Source organism: Zootoca vivipara, chromosome 8 (genome assembly GCF_965207765.1).
Source record: "Zootoca vivipara chromosome 8, rZooViv2.hap1.1, whole genome shotgun sequence".
Taxonomy (NCBI): domain Eukaryota; kingdom Metazoa; phylum Chordata; class Lepidosauria; order Squamata; family Lacertidae; genus Zootoca; species Zootoca vivipara.
Window position 1 is genome coordinate 25,020,986 of NC_142591.1, and position 10,377 is coordinate 25,031,362.

Below are 10,377 nucleotides of genomic sequence, written 5' to 3' on the forward strand. Positions count from 1 at the left end.
CCCCTTGGAGAGCCACGTGTCCCTGCCTGGTCTTTATTGTGCTCGGGCTCCTCGCCCGCCTCCTCGCTCCATGAAGCGCGCCCAGCGCTCGAGCTTTGCACACACACGTACGCACGCGTGCACGAGGAGACAACCGAGCAAAGGCGCCGCCGCCGCTTGTGGTTCCTCCTGCAAGCCGGATTAAGGCTGCTGATCTGATGCTCAGCAACGCCCCACGGGACCCGCTTCCTGGTCGGCCGGCCGGGGGACAGGTTGGGTGGCAGCGGCGCTTGAATGGAGCTGCTGCTGCAAGGCGCCCGGCTAAGTCGGCGGCGGAGGCGCAGGCGGGAGCTGCTGCTGGAGGGAATCAGGTTTCCTCCTCGCCACCGGCAGCCACCGGAGGAGGAGCAGCAGCAACACTGCCTAGCCCCGGGTAAGGAGCATCGCGCTCGCTCGCGCGCTTTTTCCGTGTTTCTCATGTCTCGAGGGAAGGGCGATGCGATGGCAGCCTAATAAAAAGCTCTCGTCCCTCTCCAACCCATAGCTGTCAGGTTTTCCCTTTTCTCGCGAGGAAGCCTATTCAGCATAAGAGAATTTCCCTTAAGAAAAGGGAACACTTGACAGCTATGCTCCAACCTCTTCCCCCCGACGCAGTAAGTCAACAGGTGCGGTTTTGCAATGCGCCCATTGGATAAGGCTTCCCCTGTTGAACTCTTTTTCTTGCTAAAGATTGGGGGCGGTTCGTGTTGTAACGGAGAGGCGGCAAGGTGTGCGCTGAGGTTTAATTCTATTTCTGTGGCGTCCGCCCTTCTGTCTTTGAAGTCTGTTATCATCTCTTCCGGAGAGGTCCGAGCTGCAGTATTTTCAATTAGTAACAGAGACCTCTTTTATAAACTGCCCGTGCGATTACCTGTTCCTGCTGTCATAGCTGGGAAGCCGGGCATTCTGTTCTAGAGTGTTTTAATTTTGTGGTACGTCTCTCCCTGTGCCCACGCATTCATATGCACCATAACACTTCAAGGGCTCGAGCCTGTCGGGTTTTCTCTGTGTTCTTCCTCTTCAGCCCCACAATAAGACCCACAAACATTCCATATATCAAACTGTTCTCAATCATAGAGTTGGAAAGGACAATGAGGATCATCTAGTCCAACCCCTATGCAATGCAGGAATCCTTTGCCCAACGTGGGGCTCAAACCTACAACCCTGAGATTAAGAGTCTCACGCTCTGCCGACTGAGCTATGCTGAGCTATACTGACTCCCATAGTTTGCGTAGTTACACTTCAAAATCTCCCTTTCTTTCTCTTGTAGGCTCAACTGTCATCAACTTTCTGTCAGCTCTCAAGTTCCTGTTAAGCACTTTCTGGGTTGTGGTTGTGGTTGTTTAAAAAATAAAAAATAATTTAATTTAACCCACAGCAACGGTATGTACCTACGGTTTCCCCCATGGCGCGTAGAAGCGGCTAGTTTTCTTTTAGGTGGTCCTATGCTTCTTCCAAATTGATTGGTACTCGAGCACCTGAGTTTGCTATTAGAAGGAGTGATGTTGCTGTAACTGTGGCCTGTCATGTTTCCACATAAAAGTATGGTGTATTTAAAACAATGAAGACAGGAACTTGTGGAGGTTTCTCATGTACAGTGGAACCTCGGTTTATGAACACCTCGGTTTATGAATTTTCGGTTTATGAACCCCACGGACCCATCTGGAACAGATTAATTCATTTTCCATTACTTTCAATGGGAAAGTTTGCTTCAGTTTATGAACGCTTCAGTTTATGAACAGACTTCCGGAACCAATTACACCCATGCTTCAGTTTATGAACGCTTCAGTTTAAGTACTCCGCGGACCCGTCTGGAACGGATTAATCCACTTTCCATTACTTTCAATGGGAAAGTTTGCTTCAGTTTATGAACGCTTACTCCGCGGACCGTCTGGAACGGATCAATTCATTTTCCATTACTTTCAAGGGGAAAGTTCGCTTCAGTTTATGAACGCTTCAGTTTATGAACAGACTTCCGGAACCAATTGTGTTCATAAACCGAGGTACCACTGTACTAACTCTTAATGTGGGCTAGGATGGGCCTTGTTCATCACCAGAGGGGAATTCCACAAGGTGCCACAAAAGTGGAGGGAACTGATGCTGAGAATATTTATTTTATTTTATTATTAAATTTCTATCTTGCCCTTCCTCCCAGAGGAGCCCAGGTCTTAGTATGAAAGCTGATCGCTTGAGCCCAGGTGACAATTTCCGCACTCTGCCACACAAGGGATTTGTGGCCCTAGCCATGCCATTCAGTATTTTTCCAGACTACTGTATTATCTTTCACATTTAGCTGCTGCATTGGTGGGCAACCTCTGGCTTGGGGTGGGGGTGGGGACACATACCCCCTCCGTCTGCTCTTACATGGTGACCCTTGGAATCTGACCCTCATGTGTCTCTCCTTCCTTGTTCTTGTATCCTCACTGAAAGAGTGTCAGATCCATACTTATATCTAGTATGATATACAGTATTGGTATTGGCCTCTACCAACATGCAGCCCCTGACAAATGGATTAAGCCCTTAGGCAGCGTTCGAAATTCACCAGGCGCATTTTGCACCTGGCCTACCGGCCACTTGTGACCAAGTGAAGATGCCCAGGTGCCAGGATGACTCCCGACATCTCCACCATCTGGAGGTGCGTTCCTGGGGATCCTCGGATCTCGACTGTTTTCACACACTAATACTGCATCCTGTAGAATTCTATCCGTTATATTGTATCTGCACAATCAAGAATGAATTTCGGGAAACAAAAAAGTCGTATTGAAAAGCACGACTTTCAAGCTGTCTGGACCCCCCCCCCCGAAATGGCAACTAGACAGCATTCCTTTTTTGGCAATTGTATCCCTGTTTGAAGGAACCATTAGGCACCTAGTTTATATATCTGAGTTTCTAACACTGCCCATAGGAAATGTGGCCAGAGAGAGAGAGAGAGAGAGAAATGGCCCATTTCTGATGCAGAGGGCGTTGGGCATAGGAAGAGTCCTTGACTCGGCAGAATGTGTATCTGTGCTTGTTTCTGGGAAACTTTGCTTCCAGGGAGTGGTGCTGAATTTCTCATTTCTGGTAGCGAGAGATTCCCAGAATCAGGACCATCAAAATGGCAAACCCATTTTTCAGGATGGTTTTGATTGGAATAGCAGCAAGGCCAAGACTTATGTGTGCTTAGAAGTGTATAAACAGTGCATGAGCTAGTGAGCTGGACATTGACTAGGAAAGCACAGGCTCAATTCTCTGCTGAAACTCACATCTCACTGGGTGACTTTGGACCGGCCACTATTTCTCAGACGAACAGAGTTATTATAAGGATAATATATTTGTAACTTAATGTAGGTTGCCCAGATCTCCTTGGATGGGTGATGGGGTACAAGTGAAATATAGAAATATTGCCGTTGTTATGTCTTTAAAATCCAAATTGTTGTCTTAAACTAAATATCAGCTAAAAGCCCCCTGGCTTTCCCACATGGTTGTTGCAAAGAAAAACTTGATAACTGTAGTTTCCAAATATTTGGGTAAGAAAAAAGCAAAACCCCAATGCACCATGTCAGCAAAGAACATTATTTTTAAGCTGATCTCATGACTTGTGACATCAGGTTACACAGATCTACCAGGCTCCTGTCAGCCTCCACTGATAAGAAGGAATTTCTTCGATAGAAAAACTACAGCTGGAATTTGAAGGGAGGGAAGCACAGTTCTGAGCATATTTGCAGAGAATTAAGTGTTTTAAGGATCAGGCTGTGTAGACAGAGTCTCTCATGTGAAACTTAAAATCAGCTTTACTTTAAACCACTCTGCAATGAGAATGTGGAAGCCTGCTTTGGCTACAGTATACAATTGAATTCTGTTCCACATTTAATCCTGAATGAATAGCATTTTACATATGGTGTGATTAGTGTGAAAGAAATGTAGACCACATATTCTGTCTCCCACTTACATTGCAGTAAGCTCCATTGGGACTTGAGTAGGATAGGCGTGCAACTGTTACAGATATTTGTGCCTTGATTGCTTTTAAGTGTGGATGGGCAGATCTGCTATTTATTGTTGATTATTTTGATCTTTCACCAGAAGGTACCGAGCCATGGATGGAGATCTTCTGAAAAACTGGAAAATGGAGGAGTCTTCTTCCATCTTTATGTTCTACCAGCCTCTGGAGAGATACCAATCAAAGATGGCGCAACTTCACTTCTCTGCTAGGACTGTGTAAACTTCTGTGCCTTCCTAAGCTATTACCTTCTTCTCATGTTTCATGGCTGCTGTTATGGTTACAGTTTTATGCACGCTTACTTGGGAGTAAGTTCCTTTGGACACAGCGGCACGTATTTTTGGGGTAAACTTGCATACGTTGGAGCTGCGTGATAACCAATAATAATAATACCCTCTCGACCGTACCGTAATCTGCAGTCCCAAGTCGCAGGGCACCCAGAGAGGCGTTTTCGGTGCCAGCTCAGACACTATCAAACTCCCTCACTCGGGAGACTTGCCTCAGGTTGGACCACATTTAAAGCACTTCTCAAAAATTAGAGCTGGTGAGTGGAGCACCACCATGTGGAAAGAGATCTTCCGTGATTCTGAACACGCACTGCAAATACGAACGGACAAATGCAGTTTTAGGCATGTTTGTTTCGGCGAGCCTATGTGGCCTATGTAGAATGTTGATAGGTGTTTCGATCTGATTTTTAGGCTATTGTTGGTTTTAATTACTGTTTTAAAATAATTGTTTTTAATGATAATACTATTTTTTTAAACTATTTTTGTAGGGTTGTTGCACTAAAAAATAATAAATGAATAGATTTTAATAGCAAACTAAACAAAAGAATAACCAGTTGTGGACCAAGGAATAGTCTGCAGTGTGATTTTAGCCAGATCTATATATTATTATTCTTATGAAGAATGATTATTCTTCAGAGCTGAGCAGGCCCAGAGTATGTTCACCCACGAGTTGGTTTCCTGGATCCTAACAGCAGCCCATTTCACTTTCCGTACATCATTCACCTAGCAATGGTTAGAGTTTCAGTATAAGCTTTGAACCATCACAGCTCCGTTTCCAGAATGAAAATAGGTTAGTCATGCAAATTGCATTTTAACTGCTGGCTTTAAATGTGTTGCGATGTATTTTAACTATCTTCTTTTTAACCACTTGTGTTTTACAAGTGGAGATGGGCTATAGCTATATTAAATAATAGTCACCTACTGCGTTCAGGGAATGCATACCTATATTGTGGCAGTTCATAATCTGCAGGATAAGGGAAATAGCTATTAAGTATACTGGATAGTCAGAGCCAAAAAGGGCCGGCCCACCCGTGAGGCAGTGTGGGCAATGGATCCGGCCTCCAAGGAGTACTTGAAGTCTTGATCTGCCTCTACAGCAGCCTCTTGGTGAATAGGAGGCACTGTTGGTCTCCTCCCACCCTTGTTCCTGATGTAGATCTTCACCCACCCCTTCTTCCCCAATTGTAGGGGGAACCGTTTTGTGGCTCGCCTCGGGTACCAAAATGTGTTGGACTGGCCTTGATGGTGAAGATCTCAAGGTGTTCATAGATTATGTTTGCATACCAGGAAGTTCTCCAGTGTTGAGTCTCCCTGCACCTCCGACTCTTAATAGCAGAAGGCACCCCAAGCAAATGCACTACCAACTATCAGGACGTAAAATAAAATTGCAGTCCCACCCGGAAGTGGTTCATCCGCCAGGGACTGGGTAGTCAGTGGGCCACCGGCAATGCTTGCCTTGAGATGATGGGCGTTCCCAGTCATCAGTGATATCTGGCAGATTGCAGATACATATTATTCTGTATTTCAGCGGCTTGGCCATCTGTCTCTCTTGTAGATTTATATACCGGTAGATTAGAAATGGGCTCCATATACTTAGGGAACAAGAAATCTGTTAGCAGGTAACAGAAACTTTTAACTAATGGGATACCATTTCCATGGCAGCTTTTATCCAGAAATTTTAGAATCTGATTGCTGGGTCTTTGCCTGCCACTAATTTTGCAATAAACAAAAAACACTTCAGAATACGCAGCATAAACAAATTATTGAATATAAATGTGTGGAAGGTGCGGTTGTAAAACATAAATTGTATGTTACAATGCTTACTCAGATATGTAGACAGTTGGCCTGTGTTTTGATCAGGCTGTTAGCTTATTGTTGATTTTTTTATGTTTTAAATAGCTGTTTTCAACTGTTACTGCTAATTTATTTATTTTTATACTTGAGCTACTTTGAGTTTTTAAAAAACAATTGAGTGGTATATGAACTTTTCCGAAATAAATAACTTGTTGTTTTTGTTTCTGAACTGTAAGAGATTTAAGGCTGCATTCCTAAACTCCCTTGCTTAAAAGTGTTTTTTGTTTAAATGGGTGGGATTTATTTTGATGAAACATACGTGCGATGGGTGTTGTTGTCAAATGTATGCCCATCCCTGCGGTCACACTCCTATATCTTAAGGTAGTAGCTTAAAGAATTGCAGCATGTGTACTAGATAAGAGCTGGTAAAGTCCTCCTAAGAGTTTTGTGAATGCCTCTCCTAGAACACAATGTAGGATACCCCAGAGTAAGAAAGGAGAATACAGAATGATTCTGTGACCCGACCTTAATAGCCAGTTGGTGGTCTAGTAGCCATATGCAGTCGTACCTTGGAAGTCAAACGGAATCTGTACCAGAAGTCTGTTTGACTTTCAAAGAGTTCAGAAACCAAAGCATGGCTTCTGATTGGCTGCAGGAAGCTCCTGCAGCCAATCAGAAGCCGCAGAAGCCCTGTCGGATGTTCAGCTTCCAAAAGTAGTTCGCAAACTGGAACAATCACTTCTGGGTTTGCGGTGTTTGGAAGCCAAAACGTTTGAGAACTAAGCTGTTCGAAAACTACAGGTTTTATTTTGTGAAAGGCTTTAAGTTATATCAATAAAAGATGATATTTATAAACGGCCTGGAGTTTTCTAGACACCATTAAGATTAGAAAGTAACACAATCCCTGCTCACAGGCCACAATCTAAAAACCCCACCTGCATTAAACATTTAAAACAATATCTTAATATTTTAACCAGGGATGGCTTTCCCCCAAAGATTCCTGGGAACTATAGTTTAAGGGCGCTGAGAGTTCTTAGGAGACCCCTATTCCCCTCTGAGCTACAATTCCTAGAGTTCCCTGGGAAGAAGGATTGGCTGTGAAATCAGTCTGGGAATTGTAGTGAAGGGGAATAGGGATCTCCTAGCAGTTTTCAGCATTCTTAACAAATCGTAGCTCCCAGGATTCTTTTTGAGGGGGGAAGCCATTGCTGGTTAAAATAATATGATACTGCTTTAAATGTATAGTTAGTGCAGATGAGGCCTAACAGATACAATACAAAAGGGAAAACCAAGCAGCGTCTTGTCTTCGTTACACCATCAAGTTGCAAAGAAGCTGCTTGGAGCATGGTGTTCTTTACACCAGAAGGAAGCTGGAAACTTCTTAACACTGGGCTCTGAGCAGAGAACACGAATAGGTTTTAAAGTAAACGAGTGGGAACAGACAGTTATTGAGTAAATGGCAACCAGTGCATGTTAGAATTTGCTGTTTGCAGTGTGCATCATCCTGCTAAGGGTAAGAAAGGTTATATTGTACACCAGCTGAATGTGTGCTGACTTAATATTAGAATTAGTTTGTTTATTATACAATAATTGGTTGGCTTCTGTGTATTGATCGCTGTATAATAAGGTGTCACACTTTCTGCCTGGTATCTTTTCTGGTACCTTCTCTCTGTGTCTATGTCTGTCTGTCTCTCTCTGTACACACAACCCTTTACATTATTTAAGTGCCAAAATGGTCTGTGGCCCACAAAAGCCTATTTCAATCTGTTTGTTACTCCTTAAAGTGCTTTGGGACTTCATTGTTTTGCTGCAACTTAACAATATGGCTGCCTCACTGGGGAATGTACCTTTGGGCGAAAAGGGAATTGCCTGCTAATTTGTGTGCAATTGCTAACTTTCCGCCCTTTCTGCCCCTTGTGGAATTGGAAATGGTGAGTTTGATAGCACTAGGTTAGTGCCATGGCTATACAGATTAACCTTCCCCTACTACTTGGTGTCATAGCTGCCAAGTTTTCCCTTTTCTCGCGAGGAAGCCTATTCAGCATAAGGGAAAATCCCTTAAAAGGGGGGATAACTTGGCAGCTATGCTTGGTGTCTTCCAATTGATGTTGGACTCCCAGCTCCCAGCAACCCCAACCAGAATGGCAAATTATCAGGAAAGATGGGAGTCGTAGTTCCAACATACTTGGAGGGTCTGGACCTGAGGCCGGTTGCTCATAGATGATAATACAAAACCCAACGAAAGCTTTTTCTCTTGGCTTCTGGGCAAAAAGCTCTAAGCGTCTCCCTCTCCAGCTGAAATTTCACACAGGCCTCTTACTCCCCCACAGTTAATGTAATTAATGTTCCTTGGCATTCTTCAGCATGCTCCACCCCAACCCGAGAAGAGGAGGGAATTCTTCCACAAAGCCTTAAGCAATCAATGAGAATTGGTGTACAGGTCAGGGATAAGGATCTTGCTCCTGCAGGAGCTTTTGCAAAGCCTGTATTCATGCTCTGCTAACAAGGTACCAAGAAGAAGCCCAGCCTGCTTATAGGAACTTCGAGAGCTATCTCTTTGTGGCTGGGGAAAATGAAGGTGGTGGAGGGACGTGTTGGTTGTTTCTTTTTAAATCCTGGGGATGCATAAAGTCTAATCTGTGGTATATTGATGCATTTAAAATTACATGTGCTCCACATTTATTGGAATGTTTAAATTCTTCCTTCACCTGGAAAGGCACAGGAGGTGAACATCTGCATCTGGAAAGTATCGAGCAACTCCCACCTGCCCCCCAAAGGGAAGTCTAGCCCATGGATGCAGCCGGTTGCAGCTTAAGGCAGAAACTCCAGTGGGGCTGCCTAGTGCTAATCAGTAAATCTAAAATTAGTGATTTGCTCTTGAGCTAAACAATGAGATACCGTATGTATTTTCAAAAGCAGCAAAACTCTGTGTAGCACCTGAGTCCGGTTTCTTGGCAGGCTTCAGTGCTGCAGCCAAAGTATTCTAAGGGGTAGGTCTCAAATATGTGATTAAGGCAGCGTATCTCAAATTGTTAAAACTTGACTGCATCATCCGGTCCTTACCTTGCTGCCCCCTCCCACCCCAGCACCAACCATCTCTTTGAAAGCTAAGTGTGCAAGGATCTTTAAATGCTGCTCCAGACATCCCACAGCTGCACACAAGAATATGTAGTTCAGGGGCAATCATAGGTGCTTTTAACAGGAACCTCTACCCATCCCCTTACTGTCTTTGGGCTCTACCTTGTAGCCTGGAAGATAGAGGTCTACCAGTAGATCGCAAGAGAGAGAACTGGGTCAAACTGATAGCTTGACCATAACAAGGTGTGTAAATTAGGCTGCTAAAACAAAGATAGCTTGGTTCTTATGGAACCAGGAGTGGAGTTTGGGGTTGGAAAGACTAGGAGCTCATTTCTGATGCCAGAAACAAAATTCCTCAGCTGAGCACATGCTCTTCTCACACAGCCACTCAAGTTCCTTAAGTCCATCTGTGTGTCTGCCTTGGTTGTTATTCTGCCACCAGGCTCTGGTTGGTGGACCTAGAACCTCTAGTAAAAACGCACCAGCAAAATAGATCATTGAAGCCTAAAGTCTGCCCCCCTCCCCCCCCAAAAAAGCCTGTCCTCAGTCTTGGAAGTCCTGTGAGATTGGAAATAGTGGCGAAGAGTGCATTTGAGGACATGCAGAGTGCATTTTCCTCACAACAAGCTAACCACAGCCTACTCCCTGCCTGTCACTGGAGCCGGATGTAAGCTCAAGGATGGTAAACATTAAGCACAACAGTGGAATAAGCTGCTCTGCACAGTATGAAAGAAGGGCAAAGTCTGGGCACAGTGAGTTCGTTTGTCTGCTTGATTTCCTCTGGTTTGCAAGGTAGTTATTACTGTTTGACGAAATTCAGCTATCCAAGGAGAGGCTCTTTGTGGTTAGTATGACCTACAAGGAGGGGAAATAAACAAAACATAGTACCTAATGAGCCAGTCAAATTTACAGATATCCTTTTAAGGGGAAATATCCTTACAGATGGTGACAGCAGTCACAAAATTAAAAGACGCCTGCTTCTTGGGAGAAAAGCAATGACAAACCTAGACAGCATCTTAAAAAGCAGAGACATCACCTTGCCTACAAAGGTCTGTATAGTTAAAGCTATGGTTTTCCCAGTAGTGATGTATGGAAGTGAGAGCTGGACCATAAAGAAGGCTGATCGCCGAAGAATTGATGCTTTTGAATTATGGTGCTGGAGGAGATTCTTGAGAGTCCCATGGACTACAAGAAGATAAAACCTATCCATTCTTAAGGAAA

At 44.2% G+C, this 10,377-nt stretch overlaps 1 long non-coding RNA gene across 1 annotated transcript; it reads left to right on the forward strand.

The window, feature by feature from the left end:
- Nucleotides 1-57: 57 nt before the first annotated feature.
- Nucleotides 58-6,313, forward strand: LOC148684773 (uncharacterized). The gene is made up of 2 exons (XR_015951369.1): nucleotides 58-412; nucleotides 4,081-6,313. It is a non-coding gene; the product is annotated as an uncharacterized LOC148684773 (long non-coding RNA).
- The last annotated feature ends 4,064 nt before the right edge of the window (nucleotides 6,314-10,377 follow it).